Source organism: Salvelinus namaycush, chromosome 15, assembly GCF_016432855.1.
Source record: "Salvelinus namaycush isolate Seneca chromosome 15, SaNama_1.0, whole genome shotgun sequence".
NCBI lineage: Eukaryota > Metazoa > Chordata > Actinopteri > Salmoniformes > Salmonidae > Salvelinus > Salvelinus namaycush.
Genome location: NC_052321.1, coordinates 13,757,985 through 13,782,649, shown reverse-complemented (window position 1 = coordinate 13,782,649; position 24,665 = coordinate 13,757,985). Strand labels below are relative to the sequence as shown.

At 44.7% G+C, this 24,665-nt stretch overlaps 1 pseudogene; it reads right to left on the bottom strand.

The window, feature by feature from the left end:
- Positions 1-2,806: 2,806 nt before the first annotated feature.
- Positions 2,807-24,665, bottom strand: part of LOC120059779 — a 29,128-nt pseudogene continuing 7,269 nt past the window's right edge.

Sequence of the window (24,665 nt, the reverse complement as noted above, 5' to 3'; positions counted from 1 at the left end):
AATATAAACAGATGTAGATCCCAGATACTACAGGCGTTTTCTACTGGAAGGTAGTTAGCTGTAGCTAATAGCAAGCTAGCGAGTAAGGAACAACCTGATAACAGCCAATCAATCAAATGATCCAGAGTACATACTTAAGCAATAAGGCCCGAGGAGGTGTGGTATATGGCCAATATACCACGGCTAAGGGCTGTTTTTATTACGACCCGACGCAGAGTGCCTGGATACAGCCCTTAGACGTGATATATTGGCCACATATCACAACCCCCCGAGGTGCATTATTGCTATTATAAACTGGTTACCAACATAATTAGAGCAGTAAAACGAAATGTTTTGTTATACCCGTGGTATACATTCTGATATACCATGGCTTTCAGCCAATCAGAATTCAGGGCTCGAACCACCCAGTTTATAATATAAGCTATACGAAGCTATACGAAGAGCAACTTGATAATAACTTTAGCTGTTTGCTAAACAAGCTTCAGCTATCAAGAAAAATGTGTCAACGTTTAGCTAGCTAGCTATTTTGTTATTCACTATCATATACAAATAAATGTGACTGAAGCTACCTAAATTAGATTGCATGAAACAGTAGTGTCTGAGTCGCCCAGACTCAGCTCACGTTTGGAAGGATGATCTGACCTCGCGAGACTAGAGTGACTGGTTGATTCAGTACTGTCCTTGTCTTCAGTTAGATGCTGATATTTATGAGACAGACCCAGCGCTGGAAAAGAGCTGTAAAGTAATGCTGTACGAGATACTCCGACATCATCATTATCCACGAGGATAAACTACCCAACTATTAGGACAAGGTATAGCATAGAGTGAAAAAAAACGAATTTCAGTCTGCTCACATGACAATTAATGTTTTGTTACATTATTTATAATGAGGGATACCTGGAGGAAATCGGACCTCTGAACTGAAAATAGATGGCCCTCCCTTCAGTAAAATATAGTTTTACCTGACCCTCCCCGAATGCTTGAAAAAACAACAAGTGACCCAATATAATGAACCAAAGTGGATAGCAGATTACATGCCTACCGCTTCCCCTCACTCCTAGACAGACCAGAGCCTTCAGATACGCAGTTTCATAATCTGTTCTTCATTTTGTAAGCATTAGCCTACATGGCAAAGTAGCCAGAAGGTTGTGGATTCACATTCCACCGTGGACAAGGGTAGAGGTGAAAAGATCTCCATTATATTGAAAGCACTGCATGAATCTATCATCTTATTTGCTGTCCTAGAAAAAATTGTTACAGTTCATATAAGGAAATCAGTCAATTTAAATAAATTCATTAGGCCCTAATCTATGGATTTTACATGACTGGACAGGGGCGCAACCATAGGCCCACCCACTTGGGAGCCAGGCCCACCTACTGGGGAGACAGGCCAAGCTAATCAGAATGAGTTTTCTCCCACAAAAGGGCATAATAACAGACAGAAATACTCAATTTCATCAGCTGTCCGGGTGGCTGGTCTCAGACGATCTCGCAGGTGAAGAAGCCAGATATGGATGTCCTGAGCTGGCGTGGTTACACGTGGTTGCGGTTGTGAGGCCGGTTAGACGTACTGCCAAATTCTCTAAAACAGCGTTGGAGGCGGCTTCTGGTAGAGAAATGAACATTCAATTCTCTGTCAACCGCTCTGGTGGACATTCCTGCAGTCAGCATGCCAATTGCACACTCCCTTAAAACTTGAGACATCTGTGGCATTGTGTTGTGTGACAAAACTGCACATTTTAGAGTGGCCTTTTATTGTCCCCAACACAAAGTGCACCTGTGTAATGATCATGCTGTTTAATTATCTTCTTGATATGCAATTCTATTTTCAATCATTCAGTTGATTGTCTATTAATGAACATCTCATTAGCTAGTCTGTCACTTTTCACCAACAGTATCCATGTACCACATTTCAATTGTATTTCCAGATTCCTGCAATTTGTTGTTTGCCATTTCTCCACATGATGCACTTATTTTATTTTTGCACGATGGTCAGTTTATTTGGATAGACAATATTCATTTAAACATGTAAACAAACAGTGATACAGAGATCATTAGAATAATTCAATTAAATCATTTTATACAATAATCATTTTTACAAGTTATACATTTCCCTACTTATAATATGTAGTTTTAAATTATTACATATCTATTTTACATTCCTTTTGTTTTGTGGAGAGGGGTGTATCCTGAGCCAAGTCAAACATTCACACTCAATTGAAAAGTTACAGAAGACCTGTGGTTGATTTTACAGGACGAAGTCACAGATCTGGGTGGGAAGTAACATGATTTCAGGTTGATGATGTACTCCGGTCTTAATCACACAGGAATGTGACACGTCTCCCTCGTCTAAAAACATTGTACTGAATGTCAGTGGAGGCTGCTGAGGGGAGGACGGCTCATAATAACGTCTGGAATGAATTCAATGGAATGGTATCAAACACATCAACGACGTGGTTTCCATGTGGATGATACCTTTCCATTGACTCCATTCCAGACATCATTATGAGCCGTCCTCCCCTCAGCAGCCCCCACTTCTGTATATATTCACATACATATCCTATCAGAGTCACACAATCATTTCATTTGCATCACTACTACTATAACGTGGGAAGTGGATTTGCACTGAAGGGACAGTTTGCGTTCCTGCTCTGGAGTTCAGGCAGGGTAATGGCCATGTTGTTTAGTGGAGTCTTATGAAACTCAAGACTAGGACACTATCCTCCTGATGGCCCCCTGTGCTGGCAATTGTTTTGTTCCAATCTTAATAGTGACCTACAAGGGTCCCATACCTCCCTGGTTCCCTCTACACCAGTTTGAGGCACTGTGTGTTGAAGCAGTCTCCCTCTCGGGAGGCCACTGACTCCAGCAGGGCCTGTTTCTTCTGGGTGGAGCGGGACGACTCCAGCTCGTACATGGTGGTGAGGTTGAAGAGGACGCTCCAGCTCGGGACAACTCCAGCTTGTACATGGTGGTGAGGTTGAAGAGGACGCTCTCCTGGAGGTACAGGACAGAGTCCTGCTGCACCAGGCCCTCCAGCTGGCTCAGGGACTCCTTCAGACGGCCCAGGTACAACAGGCACACCGCCACGTTGTTATTCACCTATAGGAGAGAGGAGAGAGGGAAGTTATCAACCTGCAGGGAGAGAAAGGGGCAGAAGTGGTATTACTCTACTGAAAGAGGGAGAAAGGCATTGTAAATCTGAGAGGGGAGAATGCAGAAATGAGTTAATTGCACTTAGAGAGGGGAGAGTAAAGAGTCATTTGCCTGAGGGAGAAGGGCTCTGCAGAGAGGAGAGATAAGAAAGATGTTATTTGTCGAGGGAGAGAGGGGAGAAGACATGGTTATTGCCTTAGGAGAAGAGAGGGATGCTGTTTTCTTGCCTGAGGAGAGAGGGGATATGCCATACAGCCAAGGGGAGAGATCGGTCTCAAACTAGAGTGCATTCATGTACAGTCTCTAAGAATGTACAACTTCTGATGTATCCTAGAAAATGTATGAGTAAGTTAATCAAGTATAGGTGTCATAAACTGTTGGAGATTGCGTGATCGCCTACCACAGGGTTTTTGGGGTTGACCTTCAGGACCTCTGTGAAGGAGGAGTGCCTCTGAGTAGTTGTTCTGACTGAGATAGACGAAGGACCTGAAACCCATACACAAGTCAGCTGGGTTACTTCAGTGATACTGTGTGAAGATGTGACAATCGGCCATGTGACAGGAATTAACAGAAATGTCAATCAACAGTGTGAATGGCACTGTTGTGTCTCCTAGCAAAGCATCACAAAGTGGCAAATATACAAGTGTGACCCCCTGTTCCAACTCACATACTAGAATTGTGAGAGAATTCTGACAGAATTACAGATACATTCAAGTTTCAAGTTTCAAGTTTATTTTATTTTATATAGCCCTTCGTACATCAGCTAATATCTCGAAGTGCTGTACAGAGACCCAGCCTAAAACCCCAAACAGCTAGAATGCAGGTGTAGAAGCACGGTGGCTAGGAAAAACTCCCTAGAAAGGCCAAAACCTAGGAAGAAACCTAGAGAGGAACCAGGCTATGAGGGGTGGCCAGTCCTCTTCTGGCTGTGCCGGGTGGAGATTATAACAGAACTATGCCAAGATGTTCAAAAATGTTCATAAGTGACAAGCATGGTCAAATAATAATCATGGATAATTTTCAGTTGGCTTTTCATAGCCGATCATTAAGAGTTGAAAAACAACAGGTCTGGGACAGGTGGCGGTTCCATAACCGCAGGCAGAACAGCTGAAACCGGAACAGCAGCAAGGCCAGGCGGACTGGGGACAGCAAGGAGCCACCACGCCCGGCAGTCCCGACGTATGGTCCCAGGGCTCAGGTCCTCCGAGAGAAAGAAAGAGAGAAGGAGAAAATTAGAGAGAGCCAAGATTTTCAAAATGTTCATAAATGACAAGCATGGTCAAATAATAATCAGGAATAAATCTGTTGGCTTTTCATAGCCGATCATTAAGAGTTGAAAACAGCAGGTCTGGGACAGGTAGGGGTTCCGTAACCGCAGGCAGAACAGTTGAAACTGGAATAGCAGCAAGGCCAGGCGGACTGGGGACAGCAGGGAGTCGTCATGCCCGGTAGTCCTGACGTATGGTCCTAGGGCTCAGGTTCTCAGAGAGAGAGAAAGAAAGAGAGAACGAGAGAATTAGAGAAAGCATACTTAAATTCACACAGGACACTGGATAAGACAGGAGAAGTACTCCAGGTATAACCAACTGACCCTAGCCCCCCGACACAAACTACTGCAGCATAAATACTGGAGGCTGAGACAGGAGCGGTCAGGAGACACTGTGGCCCCATCCGAAGATACCCCCGGACAGGGCCAAATAGGAAGGATATAACCCCACCCACTTTGCCAAAGCACAGCCCCCGCACCACTGGAGGGATATCTTCAACCACCAACTTATAATCCTGAGACAAGGCCGAGTATAGCCAACAAAGATCTCCACCACAGCACAAACCAAGGGGGGGCGCCAACCCAGACAGGAAGATCACGTCAGTAACTCAACCCACTCAAGTGATGCACCCCTCCCAGGGACGGCATGAAAGAGCACCAGTAAGCCAGTGACTCAGCCCCTGTAATAGGGTTAGAGGCAGAGAATCCCAGTGGAGAGAGGGGAACCGGCCAGGCAGAGACAGCAAGGGCGGTTCGTTGCTCCAGAGCCTTTCCGTTCACCTTCACACTCCTGGGCCAGACTACACTCAATCCTATGACCTACTGAAGAGATAAGTCTTCAGTAAAGACTTAAAGGTTGAGACCGAGTCTGCGTCTCTCACATGGGTAGGCAGACTGTTCCATAAAAATGGAGATCTATAGGAGAAAGCCCTGCCTCCCGCTGTTTGCTTAGAAATTCTAGGGACAATTAGGAGGCCTGCGTCTTGTGACCGTAGCGTACGTATTGGTATGTACGGCAGGACCAACTCGGAAAGATAGGTAGGAGCAAGCCCATGTAACGCTTTATAGGTTAACAGTAAAACCTTGAAATCAGCCCTTGCCTTAACAGGAAGCCAGTGTAGGGAAGCTAGCACTGGAGTAATATGATCAAATTTCTTGGTTCTAGTCAGGATTCTAGCAGCCGTATTTAGCACTAACTGAAGTTTATTTAGTGCTTTATCCGGGTAGCCGGAAAGTAGAGCATTGCAGTAGTCTAACCTAGAAGTAACAAATGCATGGATTAATTTTTCTGCATCATTTTTGGACAGAAAATTTCTGATTTTTGCAATGTTACGTAGATGGAAAAAAGCAGTCCTTGAAACAGTCTTGATATGTTCGTCAAAAGAGAGATCAGGGTCAAGAGTAACGCCGAGGTCCTTCACAGTTTTATTTGAGACGACTTTACAACCATCAAGATGAATTGTCAGATTTAACAGAAGATCTCTTTGTTTCTTGGGACCTAGAACAAGCATCTCTGTTTTGTCCGAGTTTAAAAGTAGAACGTTTTCAGCCATCCACTTCCTTATGTCTGAAACACAGGCTTCTAGCGAGGGCAATTTTGGGGCTTCACCATGTTTCATTGAAATGTACAGCTGTGTGTCATCCGCATAGCAGTGAAAGTTAACATTATGTTTTCGAATAACATCCCCAAGAGGTAAAATATATAGTGAAAACAATAGTGGTCCTAAAACGGAACCTTGAGGAACACCGAAATGCACAGTTGATTTGTCAGAGGACAAACCATTCACAGAGACAAACTGATATCTTTCCGACAGGTAAGATCTAAACCAGGCCAGAACTGGTCCGTGTAGACCAATTTGGGTTTCCAGTCTCTCCAAAAGAATGTGGTGATCGATGGTGTCAAAGGCAGCACTAAGGTCTAGTAGCACGAGGACAGATGCAGAGCCTCGGTCTGACGCCATTAAAAGGTCATTTACCACCTTCACAAGTGCAGTCTCAGTGCTATGATGGGGTCTAAAACCAGACTGAAGCATTTCGTATACATTGTTTGTCTTCAGAAAGGCAGTGAGTTGCTGCGCAACAGCTTTTTCTAAAATTTTTGAGAGGAATGGAAGATTCGATATAGGCCGATAGTTTTTTATATTTTCCGGGTCAAGGTTTGGCTTTTTCAAGAGAGGCTTTATCACTGCCACTTTTAGTGAGTTTGGTACACATCCGGTGGATAGAGAGCTGTTTATTATGTTCAACATAGGAGGGCCAAGCACAGGAAGCAGCTCTTTCAGCAGTTTAGTAGGAATAGGATCCAGTATGCAGCTTGAAGGTTTAGAGGCCATGATTATTTTCATCATTGTGTCAAGAGATATAGTACTAAAACACTTAAGTGTCTCTCCCGATCCCAGGCCCTGGCAGAGCTGTGCAGATCCAGGACAGCTAAGCCCTGGAGGAATACGCAGATTCAAAGAGGAGTCCGTAATTTGCTTTCTAATGGTCATGATCTTTTCCTCAAAGAAGTTCATGAATTTATTACTGCTGAAGTGAAAGCCATCCTCTCTTGGGGAATGCTGCTTTTTAGTTAGCTTTGCAACAGTATCAAAAAGAAATTTTGGATTGTTCTTATTTTCCTCGATTAAGTTGGAAAAGTAGGATGATCGAGCAGCAGTGAGGGCTCTTCGGTACTGCACGGTACTGTCTTTCCAAGCTAGTCGGAAGACTTCCAGTTTGGTGTGGCGCCATTTCCGTTCCAATTTCCTGGAAGCTTGCTTCAAAGCTCGGGTATTTTCTGTATACCAGGGAGCTAGTTTCTTATGACAAATGTTTTTCGTTTTTAGGGGTGCAACTGCATCTAGGGTATTGCGCAAGGTTAAATTGAGTTCCTCAGTTAAGTGGTTAACTGATTTTTGTCCTCCGACGTCCTTGGGTAGGCAGAAGGAGTCTGGAAGGGCATCAAGGAATTTTTGTGTTGTCTGAGAATTTATAGCACGACTTTTGATGCTCCTTGGTTGGGGTCTGAGCAGATTATTTGTTGCGATTGCAAACGTAATAAAATGGTGGTCCGATAGTCCAGGATTATGTGGGAAAACATTAAGATCTACAACATTTATTCCATGGGACAAAACTAGGTCCAGAGTATGACTGTGGCAGTGAGTAGGTCCAGAGACATGTTGGACAAAACCCACTGAGTCGATGATGGCTCCGAAAGACATTCATCTCAGAAGTAATTATTTCCACTCATTCGTACCTGTTCATCAAAACACGTGTGTCAGTAGGTCCAGTTCCCTTCTCCAGAGAGGCTTTCTCCACATCTAGGAAATACTGCTGTTTTAATGTCTCCAATCTGGTCCAAAATAATAATTCAAACAAAAACACATTGGCATTATGTTGAGGAACCAAAAACACATTGGTATTATGTTGAGGAACCAAAAACACATTGGCATTATGTTGAGGAACCAAAAACACATTGGTATTATGTTGAGGAACCAAAAACACATTGGTATTATGTTGAGGAACCAAAAACACATTGGTATTATGTTGAGGAACCAAAAACACATTGGTATTATGTTGAGGAAGCAAAAACACATTGGCATTATGTTGAGGAACCAAAAACACATTGGTATTATGTTGAGGAACCAAAAACACATTGGTATTATGTTGAGGAACCAAAAACACATTGGTATTATGTTGAGGAACCAAAAACACATTGGTATTATGTTGAGGAACCAAAAACACATTGGCATTATGTTGAGGAACCAAAAACACATTGGCATTATGTTGAGGAACCAAAAACACATTGGTATTATGTTGAGGAACCAAAAACACATTGGCATTATGTTGAGGAACCAAAAACACATTGGTATTATGTTGAGGAACCAAAAACACATTGGCATTATGTTGAGGAACCAAAAACACATTGGCATTATGTTGAGGAACCAAAAACACATTGGTATTATGTTGAGGAACCAAAAACACATTGGTATTATGTTGAGGAACCAAAAACACATTGGTATTATGTTGAGGAACCAAAAACACATTGGTATTATGTTGAGGAACCAAAAACACATTGGCATTATGTTGAGGAACCAAAAACACATTGGCATTATGTTGAGGAAAAGTAGTTGTAGTTCAAATAGAGGCGTGTTCACCTGCAGGAATATGCGTCCTATCCCACTCAGCAGCTGCACTCTGCTGGGGCTCGTACTGGATGATGGAGTGATATGTCTCTACAGCTAGAACATAGTCCTGGAGAGAGAAAGACAAGAGGGGGGAGAGAGACGAGTGAGAGGGGTAGAGAGGGTGAGAAAGACAAGAGAGAGGGAGGAGAGAGTGAGAGGGGGGAGAGAGAGAGAAAGACGAGAGAGGTGGGGGGAGAGGGAAAGACGAGAGGGGGGGGGGGAGAAAGATGAGAGAGGGAGGAGAAGAGGGGGGAGAGAGAAAGATGAGGGGGGGAGAGAGAAAGACAAGAGAGGTGGGGGGAGAGAGAAAGACAAGAGAGAGGGGGGGGAGAGAGAGCGAGAGAGAATAAAATCAGGTGTATTGACCATTAGCAGGGCAAGGTGTCCCTGGTCACAGTGTGCCCCAGCCATGGCTGTTCTTTACCACACATCAAATCGCTCACATGCTGACTGAACTGCTGAGCACGGTTGCTATGTAGCTGGGGATAGGAGAGAGGTCGGGCGGTGAGTTGGTGCAGTGTGTGTCTGTGTGTACATAAATATCACCAGCTGATGGCACTGTAGCTCTTTCAATTGTCCCCCGGACAGAACACACTCTCCCTCTTTCCCTCGCTTCCTCCATTTCTCTCACTAACAAAGAATCCAGCCAGGGTGATCCTACGGGATACTTCTGGGAAGCCTGTGGTCTGCCATCATACATCTACAGACCAACACAAACAACACTTACACACAACAATCACTAACAAGCAACATCATTAGACAGGATTCTCTAGTGCTGTATAAAGTATAGAAGTCAATTAAACATGATGAATGCAGTCTTCATCAAAGGATGATACAGAACCTGTCAAAATGATCATGTCTCCTGTGCCTGGCGGACACGGTGTGGTCCTCGACGGGTAGTGTTCTGCCTCTATCAATTACTGTAAAATTCCAGTCCATGGTAGTCAGATCATCAAGCAGAAGTATTCAGTTTCTTCATTGGACTCTGAGGGTGATGATACTACTGAAGGTGTTTTCAACTGGCAGGACAGATACACAGTGGCTTGGAGCAGGACATGCTCTAGCTAGCATCCGCCTGGCTATTCCACTGTCCGAATGTGTCTAGACAGAGAGCAGGACTGAGGGAAAGGTAGAATGAAGAGAACTGATCCAGACACACGTACCTGACAAGACATCTCCAAACACACCCACTCACTGCACCAAAACAATGCTGCTAAAACCTAATAACCCTTATTAGCCATTGTGTGTGTCCGTGTCTCTCGCTGGTCGTCATCCATTCTTCTAATTGCTCCGCTAGCTTCCTGACAGCCCTGGACGGGCATGTGTGTAAATCTGTGACTGTGGGCATGTAGGAATGTGTCTAACTATGTCGATGAATGTGTGTGTTAAAGCATGTACATACACACAGGGGACTATGGTAGCTCTGTGCAGCTCTCCTTACACAGAGTGTTAGTCCCTCCCCCTCACACACACCTGTGCATGCACACACACACCACACACACCTTCATCATGAGCAGACAGTTAGCCATGGAGTACATGACCCGACTCAGACGAGACCTCCACAGCTGAAGAGATTCTGCAACACACAAGAGGACAAATTGGTTTAAATTTCAGTCATTTCTGACTAATTTACCCAGGTAGCTTTCGGGACAATTAATTCATTAATTCGATATTCCGCTGTACAAAAATACAGTTGACCATAACACACCCCAAATGCATGGGAGTGCAAATATAGCACCCCCTCCCTTTTCTCTCCAGCTACCCCTCCCCTCATCACACTAGTATTCCTATCACCTTCCAAGCCATCAATTCATTACCCGAGAGAAGGAATTATAGAGGGAGAGAAGGCACTGTGACACCCTCTCTCTCTCTCTCTCTCTCTCTCTCACTGTCTCTCTCCTCAGGCTAATTGTATAGGCTGTCACTGGGCTTATTTGCACTCATCTGCAGTGGGTGTGTATTCATGTGTGAATGGGCCTGATTGTGCTTGGTGTGTACAGTATGTGTATAGTGAACCTGTGTGGGTTCAGTTTACTGAGACAATCACTCAGTGGGGGTCTATTGAGATGTTCCAAGTCTTTGTTGAGACAGTGAGAGAGGGAGAGATAGAGAGAGGGAGAGAGAGACACACACAGTGGGAGAGAGACAGTGGGAGAAAGAGAGAGAGACAGACAATGGGAGAGAGAGACACACAGACAGTGGGAGAGAGAGAGACATACAGTGGGAGAGAGAGAGAGAGAGAGACATACAGTGGGAGAGAGAGAGAGAGACATACAGTGGGAGAGAGAGAGAGAGACAGTGGGAGAGAGAGAGAGACAGTGGGAGAGAGAGAGACAGTGGGAGAGGGAGAGAGACAGTGGGAGAGGGAGAGAGACAGACAGTGGAAGAGAAAGAGACAGACAGTGGGAGAGAAAGAGACAGACAGTGGGAGAGAAAGAGACAGACAGTGGGAGAGGGAGAGAGACAGTGGGAGAGGGAGAGAGACAGTGGGAGAGGGAGAGAGAGACAGACAGTGGGAGAGAGAGAGACAGACAGACAGTGGGAGACAGACAGACAGTGGGAGAGGGAGAGAGAGAGACAGTGGGTGAGGGAGAGACAGTGGAAGAGGGAGAGAGACAGTGGGAGAGACAGTGGGAGAGGGAGAGAGAGACAGACAGACGAAGAGGGAGAGAGAGACAGTGGGAGAGAGAGAGACAGTGGGAGAGAGAGAGACAGACAGTGGAAGAGGGAGGGAGAGACAGTGGGAGAGGGAGAGACAGTGGGAGAGGGAGAGCGAGACAGTGGGAGAGAGAGAGAGACAGACAGTGGGAGAGAAAGAGACAGACAGTGAGAGAGGGAGAGAGAGACAGTGGGAGAGGGAGAGAGAGACAGTGGGAGAGGGATAGAGAGACAGTGGGAGAGAGAGAGAGAGAGAGACAGAGAGACAGTGGAAGAGGGAGAGCGCGAGAGAGAGACAGTGGGAGAGGGAGAGAGACAGTGGGAGAGACAGTGGGAGAGGGAGAGAGAGACAGTGGGAGAGAGAGAGACAGACAGACAGACAGTGGAAGAGGGAGGGAGAGACAGATGGAGAGGGAGAGACAGTGGGAGAGGGAGAGCGAGACAGTGGGAGAGGGATAGAGAGACAGTGGGAGAGAGAGAGAGAGAGACAGAGAGACAGTGGAAGAGGGAGAGCGCGAGAGAGAGACAGTGGGAGAGGGAGAGAGACAGTGGGAGAGACAGTGGGAGAGGGAGAGAGAGACAGTGGGAGAGAGAGAGAGAGACAGACAGACAGACAGTGGAAGAGGGAGGGAGAGACAGATGGAGAGGGAGAGACAGTGGGAGAGGGAGAGCGAGACAGTGGGAGAGAGAGAGAGACAGTGGGAGAGGGAGAGAGCGAGAGACAGTGGGAGAGGGAGAGAGACAGTGGGAGAGGGAGAGAGCGAGAGAGAGACAGTGGGAGAGAAAGACAGACAGACAGACAGTGGGAGAGGGAGACAGTGGGAGAGAAAGACAGACAGACAGTGGGAGCGGGAGAGAGAGACAGTGGGAGAGAGAGACAGACAGACAGTGGGAGAGGGAGACAGTGGGAGAGGGAGAGAGACAGTGGGAGAGGGAGACAGACAGACAGTGGGAGAGAGTGGGAGAGGGATAGAGTGAGAGAGACAGTGGGAGAGGGAGACAGATAGACACAGACAGACAGACAGTGGGAGAGAGCTGCAACTATCAGATCAAGAGGAGAGACTAGTAAACATACTGCACACACAGAGCCTGAGCTCAGTCATCTGTTTATCCAAATATTGAAGTGTTGATCAACGTAACCAAGGTTTTATATATTGATTTATTTTCTCAATCTTCTAACCTTGTTTATGAATAAGTTCCTAAAAAATACATTATTTTGCCAAACGGGCTTGACAGAAAATTTGTGGCTTTACCACCAAACGTTGTTGCATAGGTTTTTAAACCTTAATGGTTGTTTTGTGACCTTGTTAAAAGCTAGAGGAAAGGAATGACTGAATAACACTGTGTCTGATAATGAAGGTCTGATATGCCTGTACTGTACCTTGTCTGTTCTGCTGGGTGAGGTAGATCATACTGCTGTCCCCAGACAAGCCCTGCTCTAGGTCATCCACAATCTATCAGTTGAGACAGGGAGTTGGAAAGTTTTAAACAGGGGACACACACATAGCAAGGTAGTCATTAACACATCACTACCTTATTGGAAGAAAAAAGTGATGAGGACACAAGAGAAAGTTGGTGTGTGTATGTATGCGTGTATGTGTACACGTTTTACTATAATTGTGAATGCCAGAAGTCCTCACAAGAATAGTAAACCAACTAAAATTCAGAGAAGTGAGGACATTTTGTCAGTCCTCACTTATAAAAGCCTATTTTAGGGTTAGAAGTTTGAGGTTAGGATTTTGAATGGGAATCTATTGTTGGTCCCCAAAATGTCCTCACAAGTATAGGAAGACATAGACGTGTGTGCTCACAGTCTGACAGACAGTCCTGATGCTGTGTAGTCTGTCCAGAGACTCCTGTGGTTTCCCCAGGTACTGAGGCAGCTCTGCATGCAGCGCCTGCATCGAGAACGGAACCATGGAGCCTGAGAGAGAGGAGGGAGAGGTTTCACGCGTCATTCACATACACCCACAGATGAAACGTAAGGATGGCATTGCGAAATGCTTGCTGCAAATCAGGAAGCCTTCTCTCTCCCTCTATCTACCTATCCAACACTCTCTCTCTTCCTCTATCTTTCTTCCTCTCACCTCTCCCCTGAGGAAGGAAGGCCCTACCCAGAGGTGAGCAGTCAGACATGTGCCCAAACTCAGAGTCTGATCTATGACTCTGATATCAGACACACATTCAGGTGGCTACAGAGCATCCTCTGTCTGTCTCTGTGTACAGCTTCTCTGGTAATCAGCAGCACCCCTGAAAACCCCCATGACTCCTCTCTCTACAGCTCTGCAGTGACACACGGTGACATCAGAGAGAACAGCCATGTTCTCCAGTACAAAGAGTCAGGAGTTAACCTGGATTCATCCTGACAAGTTAAAGACACATGTTAAAGACCTATGACTGGTGGATGAGGATCTTGAAAATAATAGCCTTACATTTTTTTTAAAGTTTTTCCTCTCACTTTGTAAACAGATTATCAGCCGATTCTGTTTTCCCACAGTATATCCTGGTTGTCTGAGAGGAGATGCTTGGTGCCCACTAAGGTTCCTTCTAAGAGTGAGATCATGGATAATAGATATTGGATGGGGGCAGCAGACCTTCAGATCTGAAACTTTGACGCCAGGCAGGAAGCAGTTGCCAGCATCTGGAGGCACCTACGGCAGCCCAAAGCATTTCATATTGAGGAATGGAAATTCAATCTGCTCTCCCCTTGGACTGCTGTTTGGTGTAGCTTCACATGTTCACCTCGGTTCTCTGTGTGTGTGTGTCCACGGCCATGACTCTATAGCGATTGCCTCAACTACAGTAACCTCTAGGGCTGTAAAGACTAAAGCAATGGCACTACATCAGAGAGCTGATCAAGCAGAGTTAAACGGGAAAAACAACAACACCAGTGGCACTGAAGTGTTGTCTTTGGTTGTTAGCAGGGTTGGGGTATTTTAATGGTTTAATCTGTGTCAGAGCCACTGGTTTGTTTAGTATTTGAAGTATACACTGAGTGTACACAACATCATGAACATTATCCTCTTCCATGACATAGACTGACCTGGTGAATCCAGGTGAAAACTATGATCCCTTATTGGTGTCATTAACGGATGAGACAGGTTAAAGAAGGGTATTTAATGGGCAAGACAAAAGATGTAAGTCCCTTTGAACGGGGTATGGTAGTAGGTGGCAGCCGCACTGGTTTTTGTCAAATCACATTGTATTGGTCACATACACATATTTAGCAGATGTTATTGCGGGTGTAGCAAAATGCTTGTTTCCCATGTGTATCAACAATGGTCCACCACCCAAAGGACATCCGGCCAACTTGACACAACTGTGGAACGCTTTCAACACCTTGTACGGTCCATGTCCGACGAATTGAGTCTGTTCTAAGGGCAAAAGGGGGGTGTAACTCAATATTAGGAAGATGTTCTTAATGTTTTGTACACTCGGTGTAGGTGGTGTGTGTACCTCTCCTCCCAGGGTATACAGTATGCCAGTATTCAGAGTATAGATCAGGTTGGTCCAGGTTTCCAAACGGCTCCAGTTCCATCTCAGCCTTCTGGAACAGACTCCAGCTTGGTGAGCAGAGCCAGGCGAACAAACCACAGCTGCAACAACACACACATAACCAACTTTACATATGTGTGTGTGCCCGATACGGTCGTCCTCTGTGTGTGTGTCTTAGCCTGCCTCAGCCCTCCTGTCGGAGTGTGTGTGGTGTGTGTGTGTGTGTGTGTGTGTCAGCCCACTCTTGTCATCCGGAGTCTAATTTGTGCAGGCAGCTCCTGGCTTCCACCCCCATCCTCTCCTCTAACACACACACACATGTGCTGTGCCACACACACACCCCCTGCCACACACACAGCCAGACAGGAGAGTATGTTAGACTTGCCTCTCTATTGCTGACACTGTACTGACACGTAGCTACATTAGGCCCCGACAAAATACAATCAAGAGTCCTCTGTTCTTTCGACCAATCATTTTTAAAAACAGCCATTTCTCACTGAAAAGTTCTGTTACCGAAATCGCTCATTTGTTTAGGAAAAACATTCCCTATTCCCTCAACCCTGCTCTCTTTACGTGACACATGTATGCATCGCATGCACGTGACCAATAGGGCCTGACCTATAGAATAGCATATAATTACATCAATAAATTGGTTATAACAAACTCTGAACACCTAAACGGCAAAATAGATGCAGAGGACGGGACAAACTGGAAACGGGGGAATATTTAGGCTACTGGATGCTCATGAGGTAAAGGGGAAGTTAGACGTGTGGAATACAATTTGCCTAGTTGTGGAAAATCCTGGAGATAAATAAGGTAAGGAGGTAAGGAGCAAGTGCTGTGTGCATATTATGTGTGCCAAACAGGTGCTGTTAGATTACAATATCATTTTTCTGACCGTTTGAAACATTATAAACAACACTAAATAAAGTAGAAGTGTACCAGAGAGTCTGTTGTAAAGTTTTTTTGTCAAGCCTTTATTACAGGAAATACTAAAAACGGCCTCAGTAAGTTACAGTATTAAGACTAAACAGGATGCGCTCTTAGGCCTACAGCTCAATGGCTGTTATAGTAAGCCTACTAATGATAATGACATTACCTATTATTATAAAGATGATCATAATAATAAAAACAACAATAAGATGAGATCAAGAAAAAGGAGAATTATTATTATTATAAATATAATTTTTTCTGACAATTTAGAACAGAGTAAACAACACTAAATCAATTATAAATAATACCAGAGGCTGAAACGAGAAAGAAAAGTGGAAACCCTTTATTACAGCAAAGCAAAGATTAAAAACAGACGAATTTGTGAAATTGTTTACTTGACATGTCATTGCGTGAGGCTTGGTGTTCACGGAATCAGTAGGCTATTAAACAAACACTTAAACAGGCAACAGAAGCAGGAGCTGTCTTATTTCTGTAGATATATATATGGATGATTTATAAAGCCAGGCACATTTAATAGTAGCCGCACACAAGCCTAAGATCACCATGCGCAATGCCAAGTGTAGGCTAGAGTGATGTAAAGCTCGCCGCCATTGGACTCTGAAGCAGTGGAAACGTGTTCTCTGGAGTGATAAATCACACTTCACCATCTGGCAGTCTGACGGACGAATCTGGGTCTGGCAAATGCCAGGAGAACGCTACCTGCCCGAATGCATAGTGCCAACTGTAAAGTTTGGTGGAGGAGGAATAATGGTCTGGGGCTGTTTTTCATGTTTCGGGCCCCTTAGTTCCAGTGAATGGAAATCTTAACGCTATAACATACAATGGCAACAGTTTGGGGAAAGCCCTTTCCTGTTTCAGCATGACAATGCCCCCATGCACAAAGCGAAGTCCATACAGAAATGGTTTATCAAGATCAATGTGGAAACACTTGACTGGCCTGCACAGAGCCCTGACCTCAACTCCATCAAACACCTTTGGGATGAATTGTAACGCCGACTGAAAGCCAGGCCTAATCACCCAACATCAGCGCCCAACATCACTAATTCGCTTGTGGTTGAATTGAAGCAAGTACATATGTAAAACAGAAACATGACCACACACAAAAACACTGTCACACAGACATATGCACCAGTACCACACTTCTATTGCCACACAGAAACCTAGACAGACAGAACAGACAAACACACAGGTACCTGTAGTGAGTCCGTGGTGTGGCTGGAGGGCTGGCCAGCCTTGCCGTAGCCCTGACCATGAGCTGTCAGCAGTCTGCCGGTCAGGTCCACTGCGGCGCGGCAGTTCTTAGTGCTCTACAGGTGCACAGGAGGGGGACACAGCTGTTTCAACAAAACCACCAGACAAGGTGAGAGGACAGACACGGACACTGGACACAATGACCCCCAAAATGAACCAACCCCTGGCTGGCGAAAAACAGTTAAAAAGGACATCTTATATTTCTATATTTTATTTGTGATGGTAGAGTGGTGGTGCTGGTGAAGGTCAGCCAAAGGTCGGGGAAACACTGAGTAAGGTACAATGTGAGGGGACACACACATTAAAGCAACAGATGTCTCCGCAGGAGGGGGTAGGTACAGTACAGAGGACGAGGGGGTGGGGGGGTAAGAGGGTGTGTACATCCGAGCCTCCCCATCAGTAAGCATGACAAGGTCAGCCTGGATATTGGGTTTTAACTGCACGGCAAAGTGCCATTCATCACAGCCAGCCACCTAATTAGGCATCAGAGAATTACACACTAGAGAAAGAGAGAGAAAGACAGCCAGCCTCGACACCACAGCTGAACAGCCCACCCCAGATCCTGACCACAGCCCTCCCTCCACACAACAGCAGAACAGACAAATGAAGAACCACCAACCCAGCAGACCCTACCCCCTCCTAGCATCCCCCATGAAAATCCTTTCACACCCACTGAGGGCACACAAAAGCCACAGATTGTCCTTAAGGGCTCCAATGGGAAATAGATAGAAGAAAACACCCAGTGGCTAAACTCTGGTGCCCAAACACCCAGCACGCCCTAAACTTGCTATCTAAGGACCAACTAGGGTCCCCCAGCCACATTCACACAGGCACAAACTATGTGAGAGCACAGCAGGAAAGGGGTTGCCACAGCACACAAGGAGTGATTGAAACATGTTCCTCTACTTTCCCCGCCCTGCTACCACGAAAAGACGTTCATCCTGCTACCATACAGCAGGTATACGCAAGCATTTCCCGTGACTGTGCCTCAAAACCTAACGTCTGCCTGCTCCACCACTCCACCCTGGACTTGAAGAGCCTTTATGACCAGGTCCACCTCTACAAAGCAGCAGTCCCTTCGGGGTCGAGACCCTGGGTGTCGACCCCGCCCTGTGCAACTGGGTACTGGACTTCCTGACGGGCCGCCCCCAAGTGGTGAGGGTAGGTAACAACATCTCCACCCCGCTGATCCTCAACACTGGGGCCCCACAAGGGTGCGTTCTGAGCCCTCTCCTGTACTCCCTGTTCACCCACGACTGCGTGGCCATGCACGCCTCCAACTCAATCATCAAGTTTGCAGACGACACTACAGTGGTAACCTCACACTCAACGTCAACAAAACAAAGGAGATGATCGTAGACTTCAGGAAACAGCAGAGGGAGCACCCCCCTATCCACATCGACGGGACAGTAGTGGAGAGGGTAGTAAGTTTTAAGTTCCTTGGCGTACACATCACGGACAAACTGAATTGGTCCACCCACACAGACAGCGTGGTGAAGAAGGCGCAGCAGCGCCTCTTCAACCTCAGGAGGCTGAAGAAATTTGTCTTGTCACCAAAAGCACTCACAAACTTTCACAGATGCACAATCGAGATCATCCTGTCGGGCTGCATCACCGCCTGGTACGGCAACTGCTCCGCCCACAACCGTAAGGCTCTCCAGAGGGTAGTGAGGTCTGCACAACGCATCACCGGGGGCAAACTACCATCACCGGGGGCAAAAAAAAAAAAAAAAAATGTATCACTAGCCACTTTAAACAATGACACTTGTATATGTTTTAATACCCTACATTACTCATCTCATACGTATATACTGTACTCGTTACCATCTACTGCATCTTGCCTATGCCGTTCTGTACCATCACTCATTCATATATCTTTATGTACATATTCTTCATCCCTTTACACTTGTGCGTATAAGGTAGTTGTTGTGAGATTGTTAGGTTAGATTACTCATTGGTTAGCATTTCGCTACACTCGCATTAACATCTGCTAACCATGTGTATGTGACAAATAACATTTGATTTGAAGACATTGCCTTCAACCGCAGCCCCAGCACCTCACACAGGCGCAATGGTCACCCCCCCCAGACCTGCACCTAGAGGACCCACGCCGAGAGGACCTACATCCAGACCACAGCACCACCAGGCACATCCAGAACACAGCACCACCAAGGACATCCAGAACACAGCACCACCAAGGACATCCAGAACATAGCACCACCAAGGACATCCAGAACACAGCACCACCAAGGACATCCACCCCCCCACCCCAACCAGTTAACACCCTCCCAAACTAACCATGGCCACAAACCATATAGGTCCCCCCCAGATCAGCCCTGTGCCCCTCCTGCCCCCACATGACAATCACACATAGACCCAGGCCTTGAGCAGAGCAACAGGCACAACCCCCACTCCTACACCCACCCAAGCCCCATCCTGAGACCTAAGAGGCATGTATCAAATACTCAGCATGCTCTGCTCACAAATATTGGTCCAAGCCTAAACCACACAAATAAGAACACTGGACACTATGGACCACAAAGCTTTACTATCTCATCCTAGAATATACAAGGTCTTAGGTCATATGCTTTTGGTCTAAAGAGCAGGAATCCAGACACATGTCATCCTGCAAGAAACATGGTAAAGAGGAGACGGACCCACTGGTTGCCCTCTAGGTTACAGAGAGCTGGTCTCCCATCTACCAAACTACAAGGTGTTAGACAGGGAGGAGACTCAAAGGGTATGCTGATTTGGTATAGATCATACTTAACCCACTCCATTAAATTAATGAAAACAGGAACATTGTACATATGGCTAGAAATGAATAAGGAAATTATCAACAGAGAAAAATGTCCTCCTGTGTGCTACCTATATCCCTCCACTAGAATCCCCATACGTTAATGATGACAGCTTCTCCATCCTAGAGTGAGAGGGCAAAAATGTCCAGGCCCAGTGACATGTACCAGTCTGTGGTGACCTAAATGCCAGAACTGGACAAGAACCCAACATTCTCAGCACACAGGGAACACCTACCTGCAGGTGACAGCATTCCCTCCCAATACGCCCCCCTAGACACAATACAACCAACAAAAAAGGGTCACAACTCCTGCAGCTCTCTCACATGTTGGGTATGTACATAGTCCATGGTAGGCTTTGAGGGGACTCTTACTTTAGGTACACCTATAGCTCATCCCTTGGCAGTAGTAGGCCTTACTGTAGACTACTTTATTACTGACCTCAACCCAGTCTCTCAGAGTGTTCAGTCAGCCCACTGACACCCCTATCAGATCACAGCCTAATTGAACAGAGCAAGTCACAATCATGAGGCATCAAAGCCGAACAAACCACATACTATTAAGAAACGCTTTAGATGGAAGGAAAGTAGTGTAGAAACCTAACAAAAAACTATTGGGCAACAACAAATATATACATACATACACACACAGACAGACACATACACTAAGAAAAAAGAAGGAACAGCACATCAGATATCAGCTCAATGTAATTGAAGAATCCATAGAATCTAACCACTTCTGGGAAAATTGGAACACACTAAACAAACAACAACGCGAAGAGCTACCTATCCAAAAAGGATAAACCACTTCTCAAAATCTTTTCGGCTCTATAAAAAAAACATACAGTGCATTTGGAAAGTATTCAGACCCCTTCCCTGTTTCCACATTGTTACATTACAGCCGTATTCCAAAACGAATTAAATTAGATTTTTTCCCTCATCAATCTACACACAATACCCCAAAATGACAAAGCAAAAAAAGTTGACATTTTTGAAAATATATTAAAAATAAAATAAAAAAAATACCTTATTTAAATACAGTACCAGTCAAAAGTTTGGACACACCTACCCATTCAAGGGCTTTTCTTTATTTTTACTATTTTTTACATTGTAGAATAATAGAAGCCATCAAAACTATGAAATATCACATATGGAATAATGTAGTAACCAAAAAAAGTGTTAAAAAAAAAATCTAAATATATTTTATATTTGACATTCTTCAAAGTAGCCACCCTTTGCCTTGATGAAAGCTTTGCACAATTGTGGCATTCTCTCAGCCAGCTTCATGAGGTAGTCACCTGGAATGCATTTCAATTAACAGGTGTCCCTTGTTAAAAGTTAATTTGTGGAATTTCTTTCCTTCTTAATGCATTTGAGCCAATCAGTTGTGTTGTGACAAGGTATGGGTGGTATACAGAAGATAGCCCTATTTGGTGAAAGACCAAGTCCATATTATGGCAAGAACAGCTCAAATAAACAAAGAGAAACGACAGTCCATAATTACTTTAAGACATGAAGGTCAGTCAATCCGGAAAATTGCAGTCACAAAAACTAAGCGCTATGATGAAACTGGCTCTCATGAGGACCACCACAGGAAATGAAGACCCAGAGTTACCTCTGCTGCAGAGGATAAGTTAATAAATTCATTAGAATTAACTGCACCTCAGATTTCAGCCCAAATAAATGCTTCACAGAGTTCAAGTAACAGACATCAACATCAACTGTTCAGAGGAGACTACGCTAAAAAGGCCTTCATGGTCAAATTGCTGCAAAGAAACCACTACTAAAGGACACAAATAATAAAAATGTGTCCTTTGGTCTGGAGTCCAAATTTGTGATTTTTGGTTCCAACCGCCGTGTCTTTGTGATGACCTCCGCATGAGTGGTTCCCACCGTGAAGCATGGAGGAGGAGGTGTGATGGTGTGTGGGTGCTTTGCTGGTGACACTGATTTATTTAGAATTTAAGGCACACTTAACCAGCATGGCTACCACAGCATTCTGCAGCAGTACGCCATCCCATCTGGTTTGGGCTTAGTGGGAGTGTCATTTGTTTTTCAACAGGACAATGACCCAATACACCTCCAGGCTGTGTAAGGACTATTTGACCAAGAAGGAGAGTGATGGAGTGCTGCATCAGATGATCTGGCCTCCACAATCATCCGACCTCAATCCAACTGAGATGGTTTGGGATGAGTTGGACTGCAGAATGAAGGAAAAGCAGCCTACAAGTGCTCAGCATATGTGGGATCTCCTTCAAGAATGTTGTCAAGAGTGTGCAAAGCTGTCATCAAGGAAAAGAGTGGCTACTTTGAAGAATCTCAAATCAAAAATATATTTTGATTTGCTTAACACTATTTTGGTTACTACATGATTGCACATGTGTTATTTCATAGTTTTGATGTCTTCACTAATATTCTATAATGTAGAAAATAGTAAAAATAATGAGTAGGTGTTTCCAAACTTTTGACTGGTACTGTATGTACAGACTCAGTGAGCATAGCCTTGCTATTGAGAGATGCCACTGTCGGAAGACCTGGCTCTCAAGAGAAGAGGCTATGTGCACACTGGCCACAAAATGAGGTGGAAACTGAGCTGCACTTCCTAACCTCCTGCCAAACGTATGACCATATTAGAGACACATATTTCCCTCAGATTACACTGACCCACAAAGAATTCCATTTTTTTTCTTCGATTTAGATAAACTCCCATATCTATTTGGTGAAATAGCAGTGTGCCATCACAGCAGCAAGATTTGTGACCTGTTGCCACAAGAAAAGGGCAACCAGTGAAGAACAAACACCATTGTAAATACAACCCATATTTATGATTATTTATTTTCCCCTTTGTACTTTAACTATTGGCACATCGTTACAACATTGTATAAAGCTATAATAGGACATTTGAAATGTCTCTATTCCTTTGGAACGTTTGTGAGTGTAATGTTTACTGTTAATTTTGTATTGTTTATTATGTATTTCACTTGCTTTGGCAATGTAAACATATGTTTCCCATGACAATAAAGCCCTTTGAATTGAATAGAGAGAGGGAGAGACCAGTCACAATAGACAGTTTCCTTCCTATACTGGAGCAGAGGTGGTCCATCATAAGAGATTTCACTGGGACACTAACCAGGTTTCCATCTAACCTTTTTATGTTAGTAAAGTACATGTCAGATAAAACATGTCATGACAGGCCTGATGGAAACAGAACATTTGTTGGTAAACTTTCCAAATGTTGACAAAACACGCTAGAAAAAGGTTGGATGTTTTTCTGTTGGTAACATTTACTATGTGAGAAATGTTGGTGGAAAGGCTTTCATGCGCAAATATTGATATAATAACCATTATATCAAAGTAAAATTAAAGTCACACGATGACATGTGTGGTACTCCCACTACGACTCGTCAGGAAAGCATGCAGTTTATTAGGCTACAGATGAAATAAATGATGAACTTCACAGGGTGGTGAATGTGCAAGGTGATGAGCTTGATGCTCCTTTTCAATAAATATCCAGTTGCTTATTCTGGTGACATGATCATCAATGTTTGGCTGCCATCTGACAAATGAAAATAATTTTGTCCAGAATAACATCATCATATAGGCTATACCCTCACTGTATCTGTGAGCTGCTGGCTGGAGCGCACGTGCCAATACCAGAGTGGGCACACATGCTATATAATGCAACATTTCGCTATATAAGGCAAAACAATGTGCGAAAACCATCAGTAGAGCTGAAAATGCAACGGAAACCCATTTAACTTGTCTTTTTTATTCGGTACATGGGAATTTAACCGCAAAAGCTATTTTTATGTGCTCTACGTGATTAAGCACAGCCTTTTGTCTGGTACAAGTACAATTGATGGAAATACATCTTTGGTGGGAAAATGCGCTTATTGTTCTTATGCAGATTTTAGAATAATTCCTTCAAAATCTGTTGCCAATTGGATGGAAACGTAGCTAGTGAAAGACATCCTTTCTCTCAGTCCCCCCAGTCTCTTCCTCCCTTGCTCTCCCTCACGTACACACTCCCTCTCCCCCTCACCCCCTTGCCAGGGGTGCCTCTAAATCTTCATTAGGGGGTGAAATGAAGCCGAAAACTAGAGGCAGGGAGACGGCCAGAAGCAGCTGCAGCCACTGAGACAGAACCCACAGCCCCCACAACAGCAACCCTTCCTCACCCCCTCCCTGCATTTGGCTCTGGCACTCACTGGGGATAGGCTCTATGATGTCTATGATGTACTGTACATAGGCTCACACCACCCTTAGGATATCCACCATAGAGCCCAATGTAGTGGCAGCAAATCAGAAGTAGTGCCATCCCTGGTCAGCGAGGCTTCCAGCCAGGCTTACTGTGTGTGCTCATGACCTAACATGATGTCCTGCCACCCCACCTATGCACACCCAAACACTAGTAATGGGAAGAAAAAAAATCTAAACAGTTACCTATCACAATATTATAATCGATATTTTGACTCCAGGTATTGATCAGAAAAAATGTCATAAAATAAAAAGTAGCGTTAGCTAGAGTTAGTCGGCTGTACCTACGCCCAAACAATTGTTCTTCCTATAGCTTGTTCTCCATTGTATTTTTAAATGGTGTGCCCACATGTTTTCAGCACTTTTATTTCCTTGACTGATCAAAACAAATGTTCTCGTGCTCTGTCTAGTCTCTCTGCAGCAGACATACACAGAGTATATCAAACATAAGGAACACCTTCCTAATATTGAGCATAGCCTACAGTAGATTTACGATTTTATTACTTCTAAACAAAATAACTTTTTTGGGTTCTCAATGATGTTTTGATTCTTGCTTGGACAGTCGCTAATATTATATTTGGTTGTGATATTTGTAAAAAAAAAAATTTTGATGCAGCAGTTGTTAGCTAGAATGCTAACGCTCATTGATATAGGCTGTAGCAAT